Source organism: Triturus cristatus, chromosome 7, assembly GCF_964204655.1.
Source record: "Triturus cristatus chromosome 7, aTriCri1.1, whole genome shotgun sequence".
Classification (NCBI taxonomy): domain Eukaryota; kingdom Metazoa; phylum Chordata; class Amphibia; order Caudata; family Salamandridae; genus Triturus; species Triturus cristatus.
The window spans coordinates 1406641496-1406653441 of record NC_140590.1 but is presented as its reverse complement, the minus strand read 5'-3'; the positions used below and the strand labels follow the sequence as shown (position 1 = coordinate 1406653441).

Here is an 11946-nt window from a genome sequence, read left to right as displayed (position 1 = left end):
CCTCAGTGGTGTGATGTGTATTGCTCCCAGACAGTGACCAAAGTCTCTGGGAGTGGAGTGGTGGTTTCCTGCCTGGACAGGATGGCCTGGGGTCTGCATCCAGCCTAGTCCTGAGCTTCAAAGGATGCCAACCCTGTCACTGGCAGATAAAGCTCACACCTAGGCCTGTCTCCCTTTTGTTTTTCTAATCAGACTGACTCCAAACCTAGTGGGTGGGGATGAACTGCCCAGAACTTGTTTAGATGGTGGACAAGGAATGCCCTCCACTCCAAGGCTGGTACTGGGCATAAATGTGGATTCCATAAACCCCTTCTTAAAACACTCCTGGATCAGCGAGGAATCAGGCGAATGACTGCCTTACTTTCATAAGAACCTAAAGAAAGACTGGTCATGCTTGCCATGTACCCAGGGCCCGAGCAGTGACTCCAACAGTCACTTGGCTCACCTCCTCTTTCAGCTACAGGGACACAACAAGTTTTCAGAGGCCTTTCTCCCTGCAACTGGCAAGCTGATCAGATCCAATTGGACCTGCCCTGGACCCTGCTGCTACTCTCTGTTGGAGTGAGTCCTAACCCTTAAGTTGTGCCCTCCACATCCTGGACCCTTGACTCATTTTAGAGAGCACTCCTCTGTACCTAAACTGGAGGAAGTGGGACTTAGAAACTTGTTGCCTACTTTTTGCCTGTTGCCATCAAAACCGCAACTATTGACATTAAATCGCTGATTGGCCTCAACTTGCCAGTTTGCCCCACTGAAGGAGATCTAAAATGAAGAAGATATTCTAAATCGGAGCATAGATGGATTCACCAGGACCGAAATTGAGTATTCTTGCTTTGGATCCAGTTTGCAGCTCGCCCCGCCAACAACTTATAGACACCTTCTTCTTCTCCTTAAAAGTGTCTACGTCAGAAAGTAAACTTTCTATCAAGGTGAACTCGTTTACACATTGCCTCTAAGTTTAAACCTGACAGCTTTGTACCAAGATACCAGAGGGTTAAGCACAGGTTTATTTAGTGACTTTAAAGGATCACCCGGAGAAGGTTTGTGATTATTATTTGAAGTGCATTCTCATACCCTTCAATTACCACTTCAATTTCATACATGAACCCATGAAGTAATTCCCCCATTCCATGAGGCGGTACGGGCACAGTACATGGGCGATTGTACTGCATGGTAACAGAGTACGTGTAAATTTACATGGTAATCCCTCCCCAGTATTGTACACCTTATAATTATGGTTTGGTTGTCTAGTGCAATAATATGAATTGAATGTTTATTTTAGTCTCATAACAGTGTGGCTATATAGGATGTCTATTGTAGCTAATTTGTGAAGAAGATATTAGATAATTAATTTAACTTTGAAAGATGCCTGGTTGAAATTCGAGTGACAGCTTTGTATTATACGTCTTTCCAAATTTCTTCACTATAATAAACCAACCTACCTTATAGGATGATATTTATTTGCCTACACCAATTTTGAAGCACTGATTTAGATCTAGGCATGACTCCTGCTGTCCCTCTGTGGTGGCGATTTTGACTACTAAGTAGAGCTGAGGTAGTCCAGCCGTCGTATTTAGCTGGCAAACAATCCTGGCGGAGTCAGAAGACTCAGGCAGTCCTCCATCTATTGACCTGCCAACATGTCAATACAGTGGACGTACTACCAAGGAGGTGGCGGGGAGTCAGACGGAAAAGCGATGGCAGGACCATTGCCCCCAAGATCTAAATCAGGCCCTATGTGCAATCGACCAGAGTACGGTCTGGACCGCCCCCGGGCAGGTCGCTCTGTCTGAGACCGCGGAGCCCGTTTTACCCATTCCTCCCGCGCACTTTGCTGCACGGAGGGCCAGAGCATGGAACCCGCACCCTGTTGGAGCTCTGAACGAGGGCATTACCTCCCCGGTGAGCAGCCACCCTGCCCTGGGTAGAGACTGTCAGGAGGGTTAAACCCAGCCTACCCCACATCCTCTCTCAACAGACCTGCCTGGGAAGTAAATTTTCCTCGACTTTTAAGCCCCCTCAAAGTAGGGACTTACAGAACCGGGCAGAAGTTAGAGTTAGCCTCACCAGCCGACTAGCTAACCATCTGGTCGGTCAGCCCATTGTGCCATCTGGTCACACGGGCCGATGACCAGATGGCCTGGAATGACCCAGCGACCAAATAACCTGGGCTGGGCCATTTAGAGATCCTGCTCCAACCATCAAGTCACCCGGCTGACCTGCAAGGGATCATGCCCCCTGTCCCTACACCCAGCAGTGCAAGGCAGGAGGGGTGGCCCTCGTGCCTGGGGGAACATGGTGGAGGTAGCTATCCATGTGTCCGCACACCCCATTTTCCTCCCTCAAGCCTAGGGGCAGAGGGACCCAGCCCTGGGTGTGGTAGAAAGGGTTGAATAGGCACCCACGGATGGAGACAAAAGCTGAACACTGAACAGTGTAACTCTGTGACAGGACCAGAGATGGGATCCTGCGATGGGCGATTGGGGGTCTGACCTTGTGAGGGGGGGACAAAGGGAGCAGAGCTACCCTATGACAGCCCCAACCATACCCCTGAAAAACCCTGGGGCAATTGACAATCCAACCCTCAGACAGGCATAGCCCTGGGAGGAATTTGGAGCTGCAAGGTGCGTTTGAAGTGTTGATAAAAAATGTTTCCTGCAAGTTGCACTAATTCTCGCAGCTACCTGCATTCTTCATTGATGTGCGAGCTAAGTGATCAACCACCAAGAAACACAGGCAACATTTCGCAGCATTTGCCCACCTGCAAGCACAGGAGAGGTGGGAGGAAGGCAGCACCATCCGTCCACCCGCAACTGCTTGGTGAGATGGCCCGGCACACCATCAAGGCTTCTCATATGGGAGTCAGACTCTATGATTCTAAGAGCATTTGCAGGCACTTGGCGCAGGAGCCCTATCCCCCAACGGGTGAGGGGGCTCTCGGAACAGCAGAGCCAGGCAGCCCTGCTACCGCCGGTCCCTCCAGGAGGACCGAGAGGAACCACGTGAGTCTTCAAACTTTTGGGCCAGCCACAATTGACTGGGACGAACCAGGTACCTGACAAAGAGGGAGGGTCTCCCTGCATATCGGCCATCCACCCTGGGCTGTACCCCTGCAGAGTCAAGAATCCACAGCTTGGGCGGCAGACCGAGTCATACCAGGTCAGCTAGGGGGTAGCCCACTCCCTGCCCTGGTCGGACGCACCAGAAGGGAAAAGCCGTCTGGCCCCCATTCCACTCGCCCCCACTCTGATGAGGCATGGTCCCCTCCCAGCCCTTACTCCTTCTCATTCAGGCTACCCTGCCCCTGAAAAAGGGCCACCTCTCGGTCACACAAAACCCGGCCAGGTTGGAATCTGGCATAGGAGAGCCCGGGGTGACTGAGCCTTCGAGGGTGTTCCCAGCCTGGAGAGGCACTGTCATTCGGTTTCCCCCTCATGCAAGGTGAGCGTGGGCTTTCCTTTCATACCACTCCCTGAGGTGCCGGGGTGTCAGGCCACCCCATGCCCAATCCCTCGCATGTACATCGTCCAGTCCTCCCCGGTGGAGGATCCCACCCCACATCCGGACCTCCCCAAAGCACCCTTGTGGCCGCAGACTGCTTTAGTTGTGTGAGCCAGGGCTGGGCCCTGCATCTACAGTGCGTTTTCCATCGGTAGGCAGCCGAGGGTTTCAGGCTAGTGCACTCAGGCACTCGGGCCACTCAGTCATTAATTATCCTTCCGCAGGTTCAACAATGGAAACCTTGTTAAGATGTTTACTTCAGCTAGATAGTCACGTTTGAACGACTTTTGAGCACTCTGCCAGGGCCATTGCTGACCCCAGCGGGCAAGATCCAAGGACCTCACTAAGCCATCCAAACGGTAGTAGCAGCGGGCAGTGTGTACAAAGGGCAGGGACTTAATCAACAGAAGCTTATGACCTGCACTTAGTAGGAATTCCTTGTTCACGGGAAATAATTGCAATACCCAAACCATATCATAAGCAGGGTTCAGCGGGTCCCCCACACCTGTTGGGGAAGGGTAGACACACACTGATCCGTTCAGTGTAGGGTGTGTGCAGCTCTGGGCATCTAAGGGCATCACAGACATGTTATTGCTCACTCTCATTTGGCTAAACACCACTTGTCCCTCTAAGAAGTTAAACGCCGACCTCTGGGGTGGTCACATAACTAGTTAGCATGGAGGAGGCTCATTCATTATCGGAATTAACCAGACAAATTGCTCCACCACCACCCACAGAATCAAGAAAAATCTTTCAATCTATCAGTCTTTTCTGTGTCTGGTCCAGGTGAGGTTTCTCGTGTTGAGTTAAATTAAGCTACAGACACCACTCCTAGTGGTGCGTTTCCATCAATTCCTTTAAGTTTCAGCTTTGCACACTCAATTTTTCTCAAAGTGAACACTTTGGATCCCCAGGTCACTCAGTAATGAGCATTACAGGGGCACAGAGAGGCAGGGGCTGTGACAGGCGGTAGCTCACCTCTCGACAGACCACCAGCTCAATCTCAAGGTCCAACTACAAGCTTTTTTACTGCAGCAACTTTAATATACACTATCGGAGCTGGACTTACCGTGGTTGCTGGCCCTAGAGTTGCCCTCCAATGGATTCTCGTTAAAGGATTTAAAGTGTACTCATCTAATTACAGGGCTTTGAAAAACGTCCTATATTGTTATTGTTCATCATTACGTCCGCGAGTCGAGAGTGGGTAATTTGCACGCCTGCTGCCTTCCTTGGATGTGGTAGCGGTTTCTCAGGCTCCTTATCCAGAATTAAACCCTGATTCTCCATGGTTACCATGGTAGGCACAGGAAGTACCATCAAAAGTTGATAGATCAGACATCCAAATGTATTGTCGCTGTCACAGAGACATGCGACTGGCCCACGGTTATCTAGGGTTACCATAGCAGCCGAGCAAGCCTGGATTGGTCTTGGTCTGATAAATGCATGAATCCCAGAAGGTCAGTGCCTGTCGGCATGTACCTCTAGAATTACCACAGTTATCCAAGTAACAGATGGAGTGATCAAAGGAACCTTGACTGATTTAATGAGCCATTCACAGTTTCACTGTACCGGCTGTGTGTACTTACACATGCATGGCTTAATCCTTGAGACAAGCATATGCTGCTGGCAGAATCAACCAGGTAGCTACACCTGCCGGATGGGCGTTGGGAGCTGCTTGCCCATCCCAGACTGACCTTCGCACCCCTCGGGAGCCTGCTGGGGAAGCCCACCCACCTGGGAGAGGGACTTGCAGGGGAAACAGGTGTGATCGCATGGGCACTGGTGGGCCAGGCCATCTACATAGAAGGGATAGGCGGGCAGAGGTGCAGCCTGAGCGAGACGCAGGTGTGCCGGCCTGGGCAGCTGAGGCACTCCACAGAACTGTCTTTCAGAGCTGCTGCGGAAATGCACTGGGCGGAGGAGGGTGACTACGTGAAGCATGATGGCCTGGACATCCAGCCGGCATACAGGACCAGGTGCCACCAACTCCTTCCACTATGGCCAGAACACTGGGGTGCACAAGTTTCCTAGGATGCTCAGCCTTCTCTCTGCTGGGTAAGGGAAGGTCCTCCACAAATAGCAAGCCCTCGAGTTGGAGGGTCCCTGGTGAGGTGGAAGCTCTTTGCTTGAAACAACAGCTGAGGCTCACCAAGTAGGCCATCCCTAAACAGACCTAGCATGTCCAATCAATTGGAGTATATGGGGCTGCCCAGACCCTCCTTGAGCAGGCTACCCTGTGCAGGTATCTTTGCTTTGTATCCCTGGCTGCGCTTGCAGAAGGCAGGATCAGATGAAAGGCCCATCAGGCAGGGCTGGAAAGCAGGCGCAGAACCGGGGCCCAGGTTGACTGGGTAAGACGGCCCATGCCCTGGTGAGAACTGCTGGACCCCAAGGGGGTCTGGAGTACTCTGTCCCTAGTAATCCAGAGGAAGGCTACCCCCATTTCTTGTAATCCGTGCGCACTGAGTGACAGAGGGGACCGCCAATGCCCGCTACCTCCTGGAGCCCTGGCTGGGTTTGAGTAAGCAAATGAGCCCTCATCGGGTCTTCCAGGGTAGCTTGGTCATCTGAATGCCCCAATGGAAAGCATTGCATGCAACCAGATGTCCGAGATCGCTTGAAGAGACCAGATGGCCTGGCTCGAAGGATGGTCATCTTGTCGCGCCATGCCTTAATGAAAGGGCTTTTGGTAGTCTTTGGAGGGTTGAGAATTCTGCAGTCCAGGCACTCGGAGCCCCAGCTGGGGCACATTCACTGGGCTGTGGGGGGGGTGCTGATGGAGCATGCCAGACAAAGTGGGGAAGAACTCAGTATGCAGGCTGGAGGGCGGAGACCAAGGCAGGAGCACCCACCCTAGGGCCCAGCAGGGGCCTGGGGCCCGGCCTGAGCTCCTGGACCTTGCCAAGCAGCGGAGGCCTCCCTGGGGCTGCGGGACCCTGTCCCAGGTGCTTTGCCATGTGGAGTGCCCCAGGATAGGAGCTTGATTCCCAAGGGTTGCCAGGGGCCCCAGTCAGAACTTCTAGTCCCGGCCAAGCAGGGGGACCCTCCCCAGACCCAGTGGACCCCCTGTCCTAGGCCCTTTATAGTGTAGCAGGTTGGAGAATGGAGGCCTGGGTGGGCGTGTTCGAAGCAGGGTCTGCCGCTTTGTCAGAGCTTCTGGACCCAGCCATGCCTGGGAGGCCTCGACGGACATGCTGGACCCCGTCCTGTGCACTTTACCACACGGCGAGCCACAGACAGAGCCCAGGATGGGGGCCTCCACCCCAGGGACCACCGGGGATCCGGTCAGAGCTTCTCAACCTACCAAGCAGGGGCAGCATCCCTGGGCCCGAGGCACCCCGGCTCGTGCTCTTTATGACACCACCAGTCAGGGAAGTGAGCCCAGGACCCTGGTGGCCTCGCACACTTGGGCCTGTTGGCTTCCTGACTCTGCAGAGCCCTGTCCCTTCTACTTTGTGGTTCGGAAGCCCTGACAAGGGTCACAGTCAGGTGTTTCCAACCAAGCAGCCCAAAATTTGCCAAATAGGCTCAACTATGGGTCTGATTTAGATCTGGCTGGACTACCGCCATCCATCCAGGGCGGCGGTTTCAAGTACTCCGTAGAGCTAACATTTGCGTCCGCTGTATTTAGATGGCGAACAATCCTGGCAAAGTCTTGAGCGGTCATAGACCCACCAACATCTCAAAACAGCGGGCAGAATGCCAAGTAGGTGGGCGGGAAATCTGATGGAAAAGCGGCAGCTGGACCATTAACGTCAAAATCTAAATCAGGCCCTCTATTTGGTTTATGAGGAGATCTAGAATATTGGAAATAGAACATATATATTCTGATAATCATCTGATAATTCTAACAATATGAAAGGTAAATCAGGATCTGCTGTGACTAAACCAAAAGAGTGAAGGGATTACACTTTACAGCCTAAATGACAAATGATTCACTATGGAAACAATATTCATATTCTACCAATTAAATGAAGACTAAACTGATGTTTCTCTATCAAAAATGCTAACAGACAGCCTAAAAACAGAAAGCGGCATAATGGAATACGTTTATATATCTCTCTGGAGAACGCTTAAAGGAGTTATATTTTGAAATATGTACAGAACCTTCATTTCCTTGGCATTTTAAATTCCATTGTTTTATTTTTCTCTTATTTGTCTTCCGGTCTAGGTTCTATCACTTGACCTACTACTCTTTCCACACTATGAACTATATATTTCCTTATCATGATAGGTTTCCTGGTTAATCCTCACTCTAAAATGTAATTGATCCATGATGATGCTGCAGCGATGAAAATTGGACTAATTTACTTCTCTTGCATTACGTATGTATTAACACCTACATATTTCCGTTTATAATGCTTAATATTACTTTTTATGGCCTGGAGATTAGGCAATCCAATAAAAGTTCAGAAGGTTTTTTTACTCACTTTCCAAAGTAACATACTTCTATTACTATTCTTCCAGGTACATATTTTAAAGACACAACAACCTCTAACTTTTGGGACTCCCATAAACTTTCTCTTTGAGCTTCTATACTTTTTTAAGTAGCAAAAAGAGTGCTGCACACAAGGAGATAAATATTGCAAAACCATATTTCTATCATTAGAAATTTGCTGACATGGCATTGGACCTCATAACCGTTAAGACTGAATTAATTAGAGTCATGACTCAATGCTTTGAACGCACTATTACGTGTACAAATTTAACTATAATGATAGATAAAAGAAAGCAGGGAAAGGTTTGGTCCATTTTCAGAAGGTAACAACAGTGGAAATTAATTAAAACTAATATTGAAGAGTATAATGATGGAATTTTACTTTGGATGAATAGTTCTCAAAATTCCTTTAAAGTGATTAGATATAGCCATACTTTGAAGTTTCAGATTTTTTCAGTTGGACCTTGATAATTAATTCTTTAATATCCCTGAATATGTGTCTTAAGGTTTAGACTATACTGAATTGAATAAAGCTATCTCACTTGATGAAGTCCATAAACTGTTCCCTTTGTAGGGGTGACCATTGCCTCTGGTCCTGATGATTTTTTTTAGATATTTCTTCTCCTTTCCCACATTTATTACTGGACCCATATACATTTTAATTCTTTCTTCAATGACTCTGAAGCAAAAGAACCATTGTTAGGAACTTTATTTATATTAGTTGCTATGCAGGAGAAAGATAATAGATACTGTACAAATCATAGACTGATGTTGTTTTTTAACAGTGATAGTAAAGGCTTTGCTAAATATCAGTGGGCAGTTTAAAAACCTTTATTCTTCATTTGGCTAAAATATGACAATTCAGTATCGAGCAATGTGAAATTGTTTTAAAGATCATTTTTTAGGTCATCTTTACCTGCCCAGTCACATGACACAAAAAGGTCTTTGGTTGGATTAATTAGTCTAACATTTTTAAAACTATGTCCAGGTTTGGTTTGGACATCAAACGTTTTAAGATGAATACTAAACTATATAATGTACCTAAAGTTAGAATTTTCATTAATGGTTTTTCTTCTGCTTATTTTGATTTACATCCTAGCACAAGTTAAGGGTTTATTTCTTTCCCTTTGCTTTTTATTCTATGTCTTGAATCCTTCATAGGACTAATAACCTATAAACAAGTAACTGAAGGAGTTGCATTTAAGGTATTTTCTGTCCACAATAAAACTGTAATTTCGTTTCAAAAATAGCAAGGCCAACATATTCTACCTGAGCATTGTTACAGTAGTTATTTAACCATTAAAATTATTTTATCGTATTTTTCTAATTCTTCATTTCTCAGAAAATCTACATATATACATGACATAGACAAGGTCTTCATATGCTTACCTTTAATGTTATCTTTGCTTGTGTGTCTTTCTTTGCTTGGTTTTCTTGTTTTTAGAATTAAATACAATATCGTAAGTGGACTCCTAAATGTAGAATAGAGATGGTTTATGAATCTGAAATTCAAATATCCTGGTTTATTTATTTATGTGATACAATTTGAATGGAAACCTTTTAAAGTTCTAATGCTGCAGCTACTACACAAAACTCATATTTCTTTTACAATACATTTTCTTTATACCAGTTTAGCTTAATAAAATTTCTGATTCATGTGTTGGAATTTGTTAGATTTGCAGATCTGGAACAGGGGATTTTTTTACCCATGTTAGACAACAGTACATATCATGTATTCAGTACATCGATAGGGATGGACTAGAAGACATTCATGGTTTAAATTTTAATCTCACCCTCACTAGCATATATTTAGGGTCCTTATCCACATCAAGTTTATGATATTCTGATAATTTTGAAATTGTTGATCAGTTCATATCAATGATTTGCTAGCAAAGAACATAGGGCCCGATTAGGATGACGGTGGGATCGTCAGTGACAGCCCATCGGTGGTGGTCCCACCACCATAAGACCCATCATATCCGCCCGCCATATTTCAATGGCGGGCGGATGTGTGGCAGTCGGAAAGACCGACCGCCACACATCCAACGGGCTCATTGAGCCTGCTGGTGCGGCGAAAAGAGCTGTATTCCCTACAAGGGTGGCAGTGCCTACCAGGCATAACAATGTCCCTTTCCACCCACCTGTTCATGGCGGTTAACCCGCCATGAACAGGCAAGCGGAAATGGACTTTGGGGCCCCGTAGTGGGCCCCTTTTGCCCCCTGGCCCTCAGATGTGGGCACTGGAGGGTGCAGGGATATTTGTAGGGTGCATTTTTTGAATTGTGGCAGGTGCTTAAGCCAGCAGCACCTGCCACAATGCAAAGAATACACAGTGCGACTGCCTTGCAGGCAGTCGTATCGTAATTGATATGGCGGGACAGTCGACGGCTAGTCGGTCGGTCCCGTTTCAGATAGGGTAACATCCACCCGCCATCCCAATCGGGCTCATAGTGTTGGAAAGAGTTATCTATCATCTGTAGGTGAAGTGGAATTTGTGGTAATCGCAAACAAAATAATTTGTTTTGCTGCTACCACATGCTAAAAACATAGGGCCTAATTTATGAGGTTTTGGTGTAGGGCAGCACTGCAAGGAATCTTGCTGCGCTGCTCTATGTCAAAACAAAAGGGCAGGAATGTGCTGTATCTGTGAGATCTTGTACATTCCTGTCCTTTTCCCCTGCGCCGGCGCACAATGGGCTGCCATGCCCCAACACAGGCACCTCTGCACCATGATGCAAGGGTGCCTGCGTTGCGGAATGAATTCAGGAGATTTCCTCTTTCTATGTGTGCGGCATTCTGCCCAGAGGAAATCCAGGATGGCCGCTGGGAAGCAACTCTTGGGTCAGAGTTAGCGTTCCAGCAGTTGAAGGCAATTTCGAATGTTCAGGTGAAGCTCCCGTTGAACGGCGCACTTCACCTGAAGAATTTGCGAAGGAAGAAGCTTCAGAAGATTGCGGCGCGAAAGTCAGTTAGGGAAAACTGCATTGCGTTTTTTCCTTCAAGATGTTTTCAGTCGAGCATCTTGAAAAGGGTTTCTTGCAGAGTTGCACTCATGATGCGCAAGTCAGTAAGCCTCTGTTCTTAGTTTCCAGTCATTTTTGGGAGGAGTCTGTTGAAGTAGCTTATGTCAGCGCATGCTCTCTTGCCAATACAACAGCGCATGAGCCTGGTAGATTAGTGTGGGGCGAAGCTACAGTCAGCACAAGCGCACAGTAAAAATAAAATAATTCGAGTTTTAGTAATTGCCTAGTTTTGCTGACGTAGGAATAACGAGTGCGCATGCATGGGTCTGAGACAAGGCTCATAATCATTTTTCCCCTCACACAAGTTTGTTTTTAGGAGCTGGCAGAGTCAGCACTAGTAGCATTGTAGTTTTCAATTTACCAGGACGTAGGAGTAGTAGTGGGATTACTTTACCTGTCCATTTATCTCAGTTCAATGAGGCATTAGGGAAGAGTTATTCCCATGTACATTTACTTAATTAGGGCTAAGATAGAAATGGAAATAGGCACAATTTGCGCAGCCTAAAAGTAGAGGCTATCACTTATTAACTCGTTCCGTGCTCATGACGGAACCACGCCGTCATAAGCCACGGTTGCCGTGTGCTCATGACGGAGTGGTTCCGTCATGCTGCGGCCGTTGGCGGCCGCGCCGCCCACGCGGCGCTAATTCTCCGCCTGTGTGGGCGATTAGCGCTGTGGGCGGAGTCATGACGGAACCACTCCGTCATGAGCACAGCCCAACCGTGGCTCATGACGGAGTGGCTCCGTCATGAGCACCGCACCACCGCGCTGCCCCCCCGCACCCCCCAGCGCTGCGGCGGAATTTTTTCCGCAGCGAAGGGGTTAAAGTGTATGAAAAAGAAAGAAGATGTAAGATGAGAGTACTTACCTTGCTGGTAAAAAACAGAAAAATCCTAAAGGAGCGATCTGTACAATAGAGGTGAGAGTCTGGAAGAAAGAAAAGGTAAAAGAAAGGTTTAACTAAAGGTAAAATCGCTATAAGTC

At 47.8% G+C, this 11946-nt stretch overlaps 2 pseudogenes; both read right to left on the bottom strand.

Moving 5' to 3' along the window:
* Positions 1–2578: 2578 nt before the first annotated feature.
* LOC146812123 (5.8S ribosomal RNA) lies at positions 2579–2732 on the bottom strand (annotated as a pseudogene).
* A 976-nt stretch (positions 2733–3708) lies between these two features.
* LOC146812122 (18S ribosomal RNA) lies at positions 3709–5144 on the bottom strand (annotated as a pseudogene).
* Positions 5145–11946: the final 6802 nt, after the last annotated feature.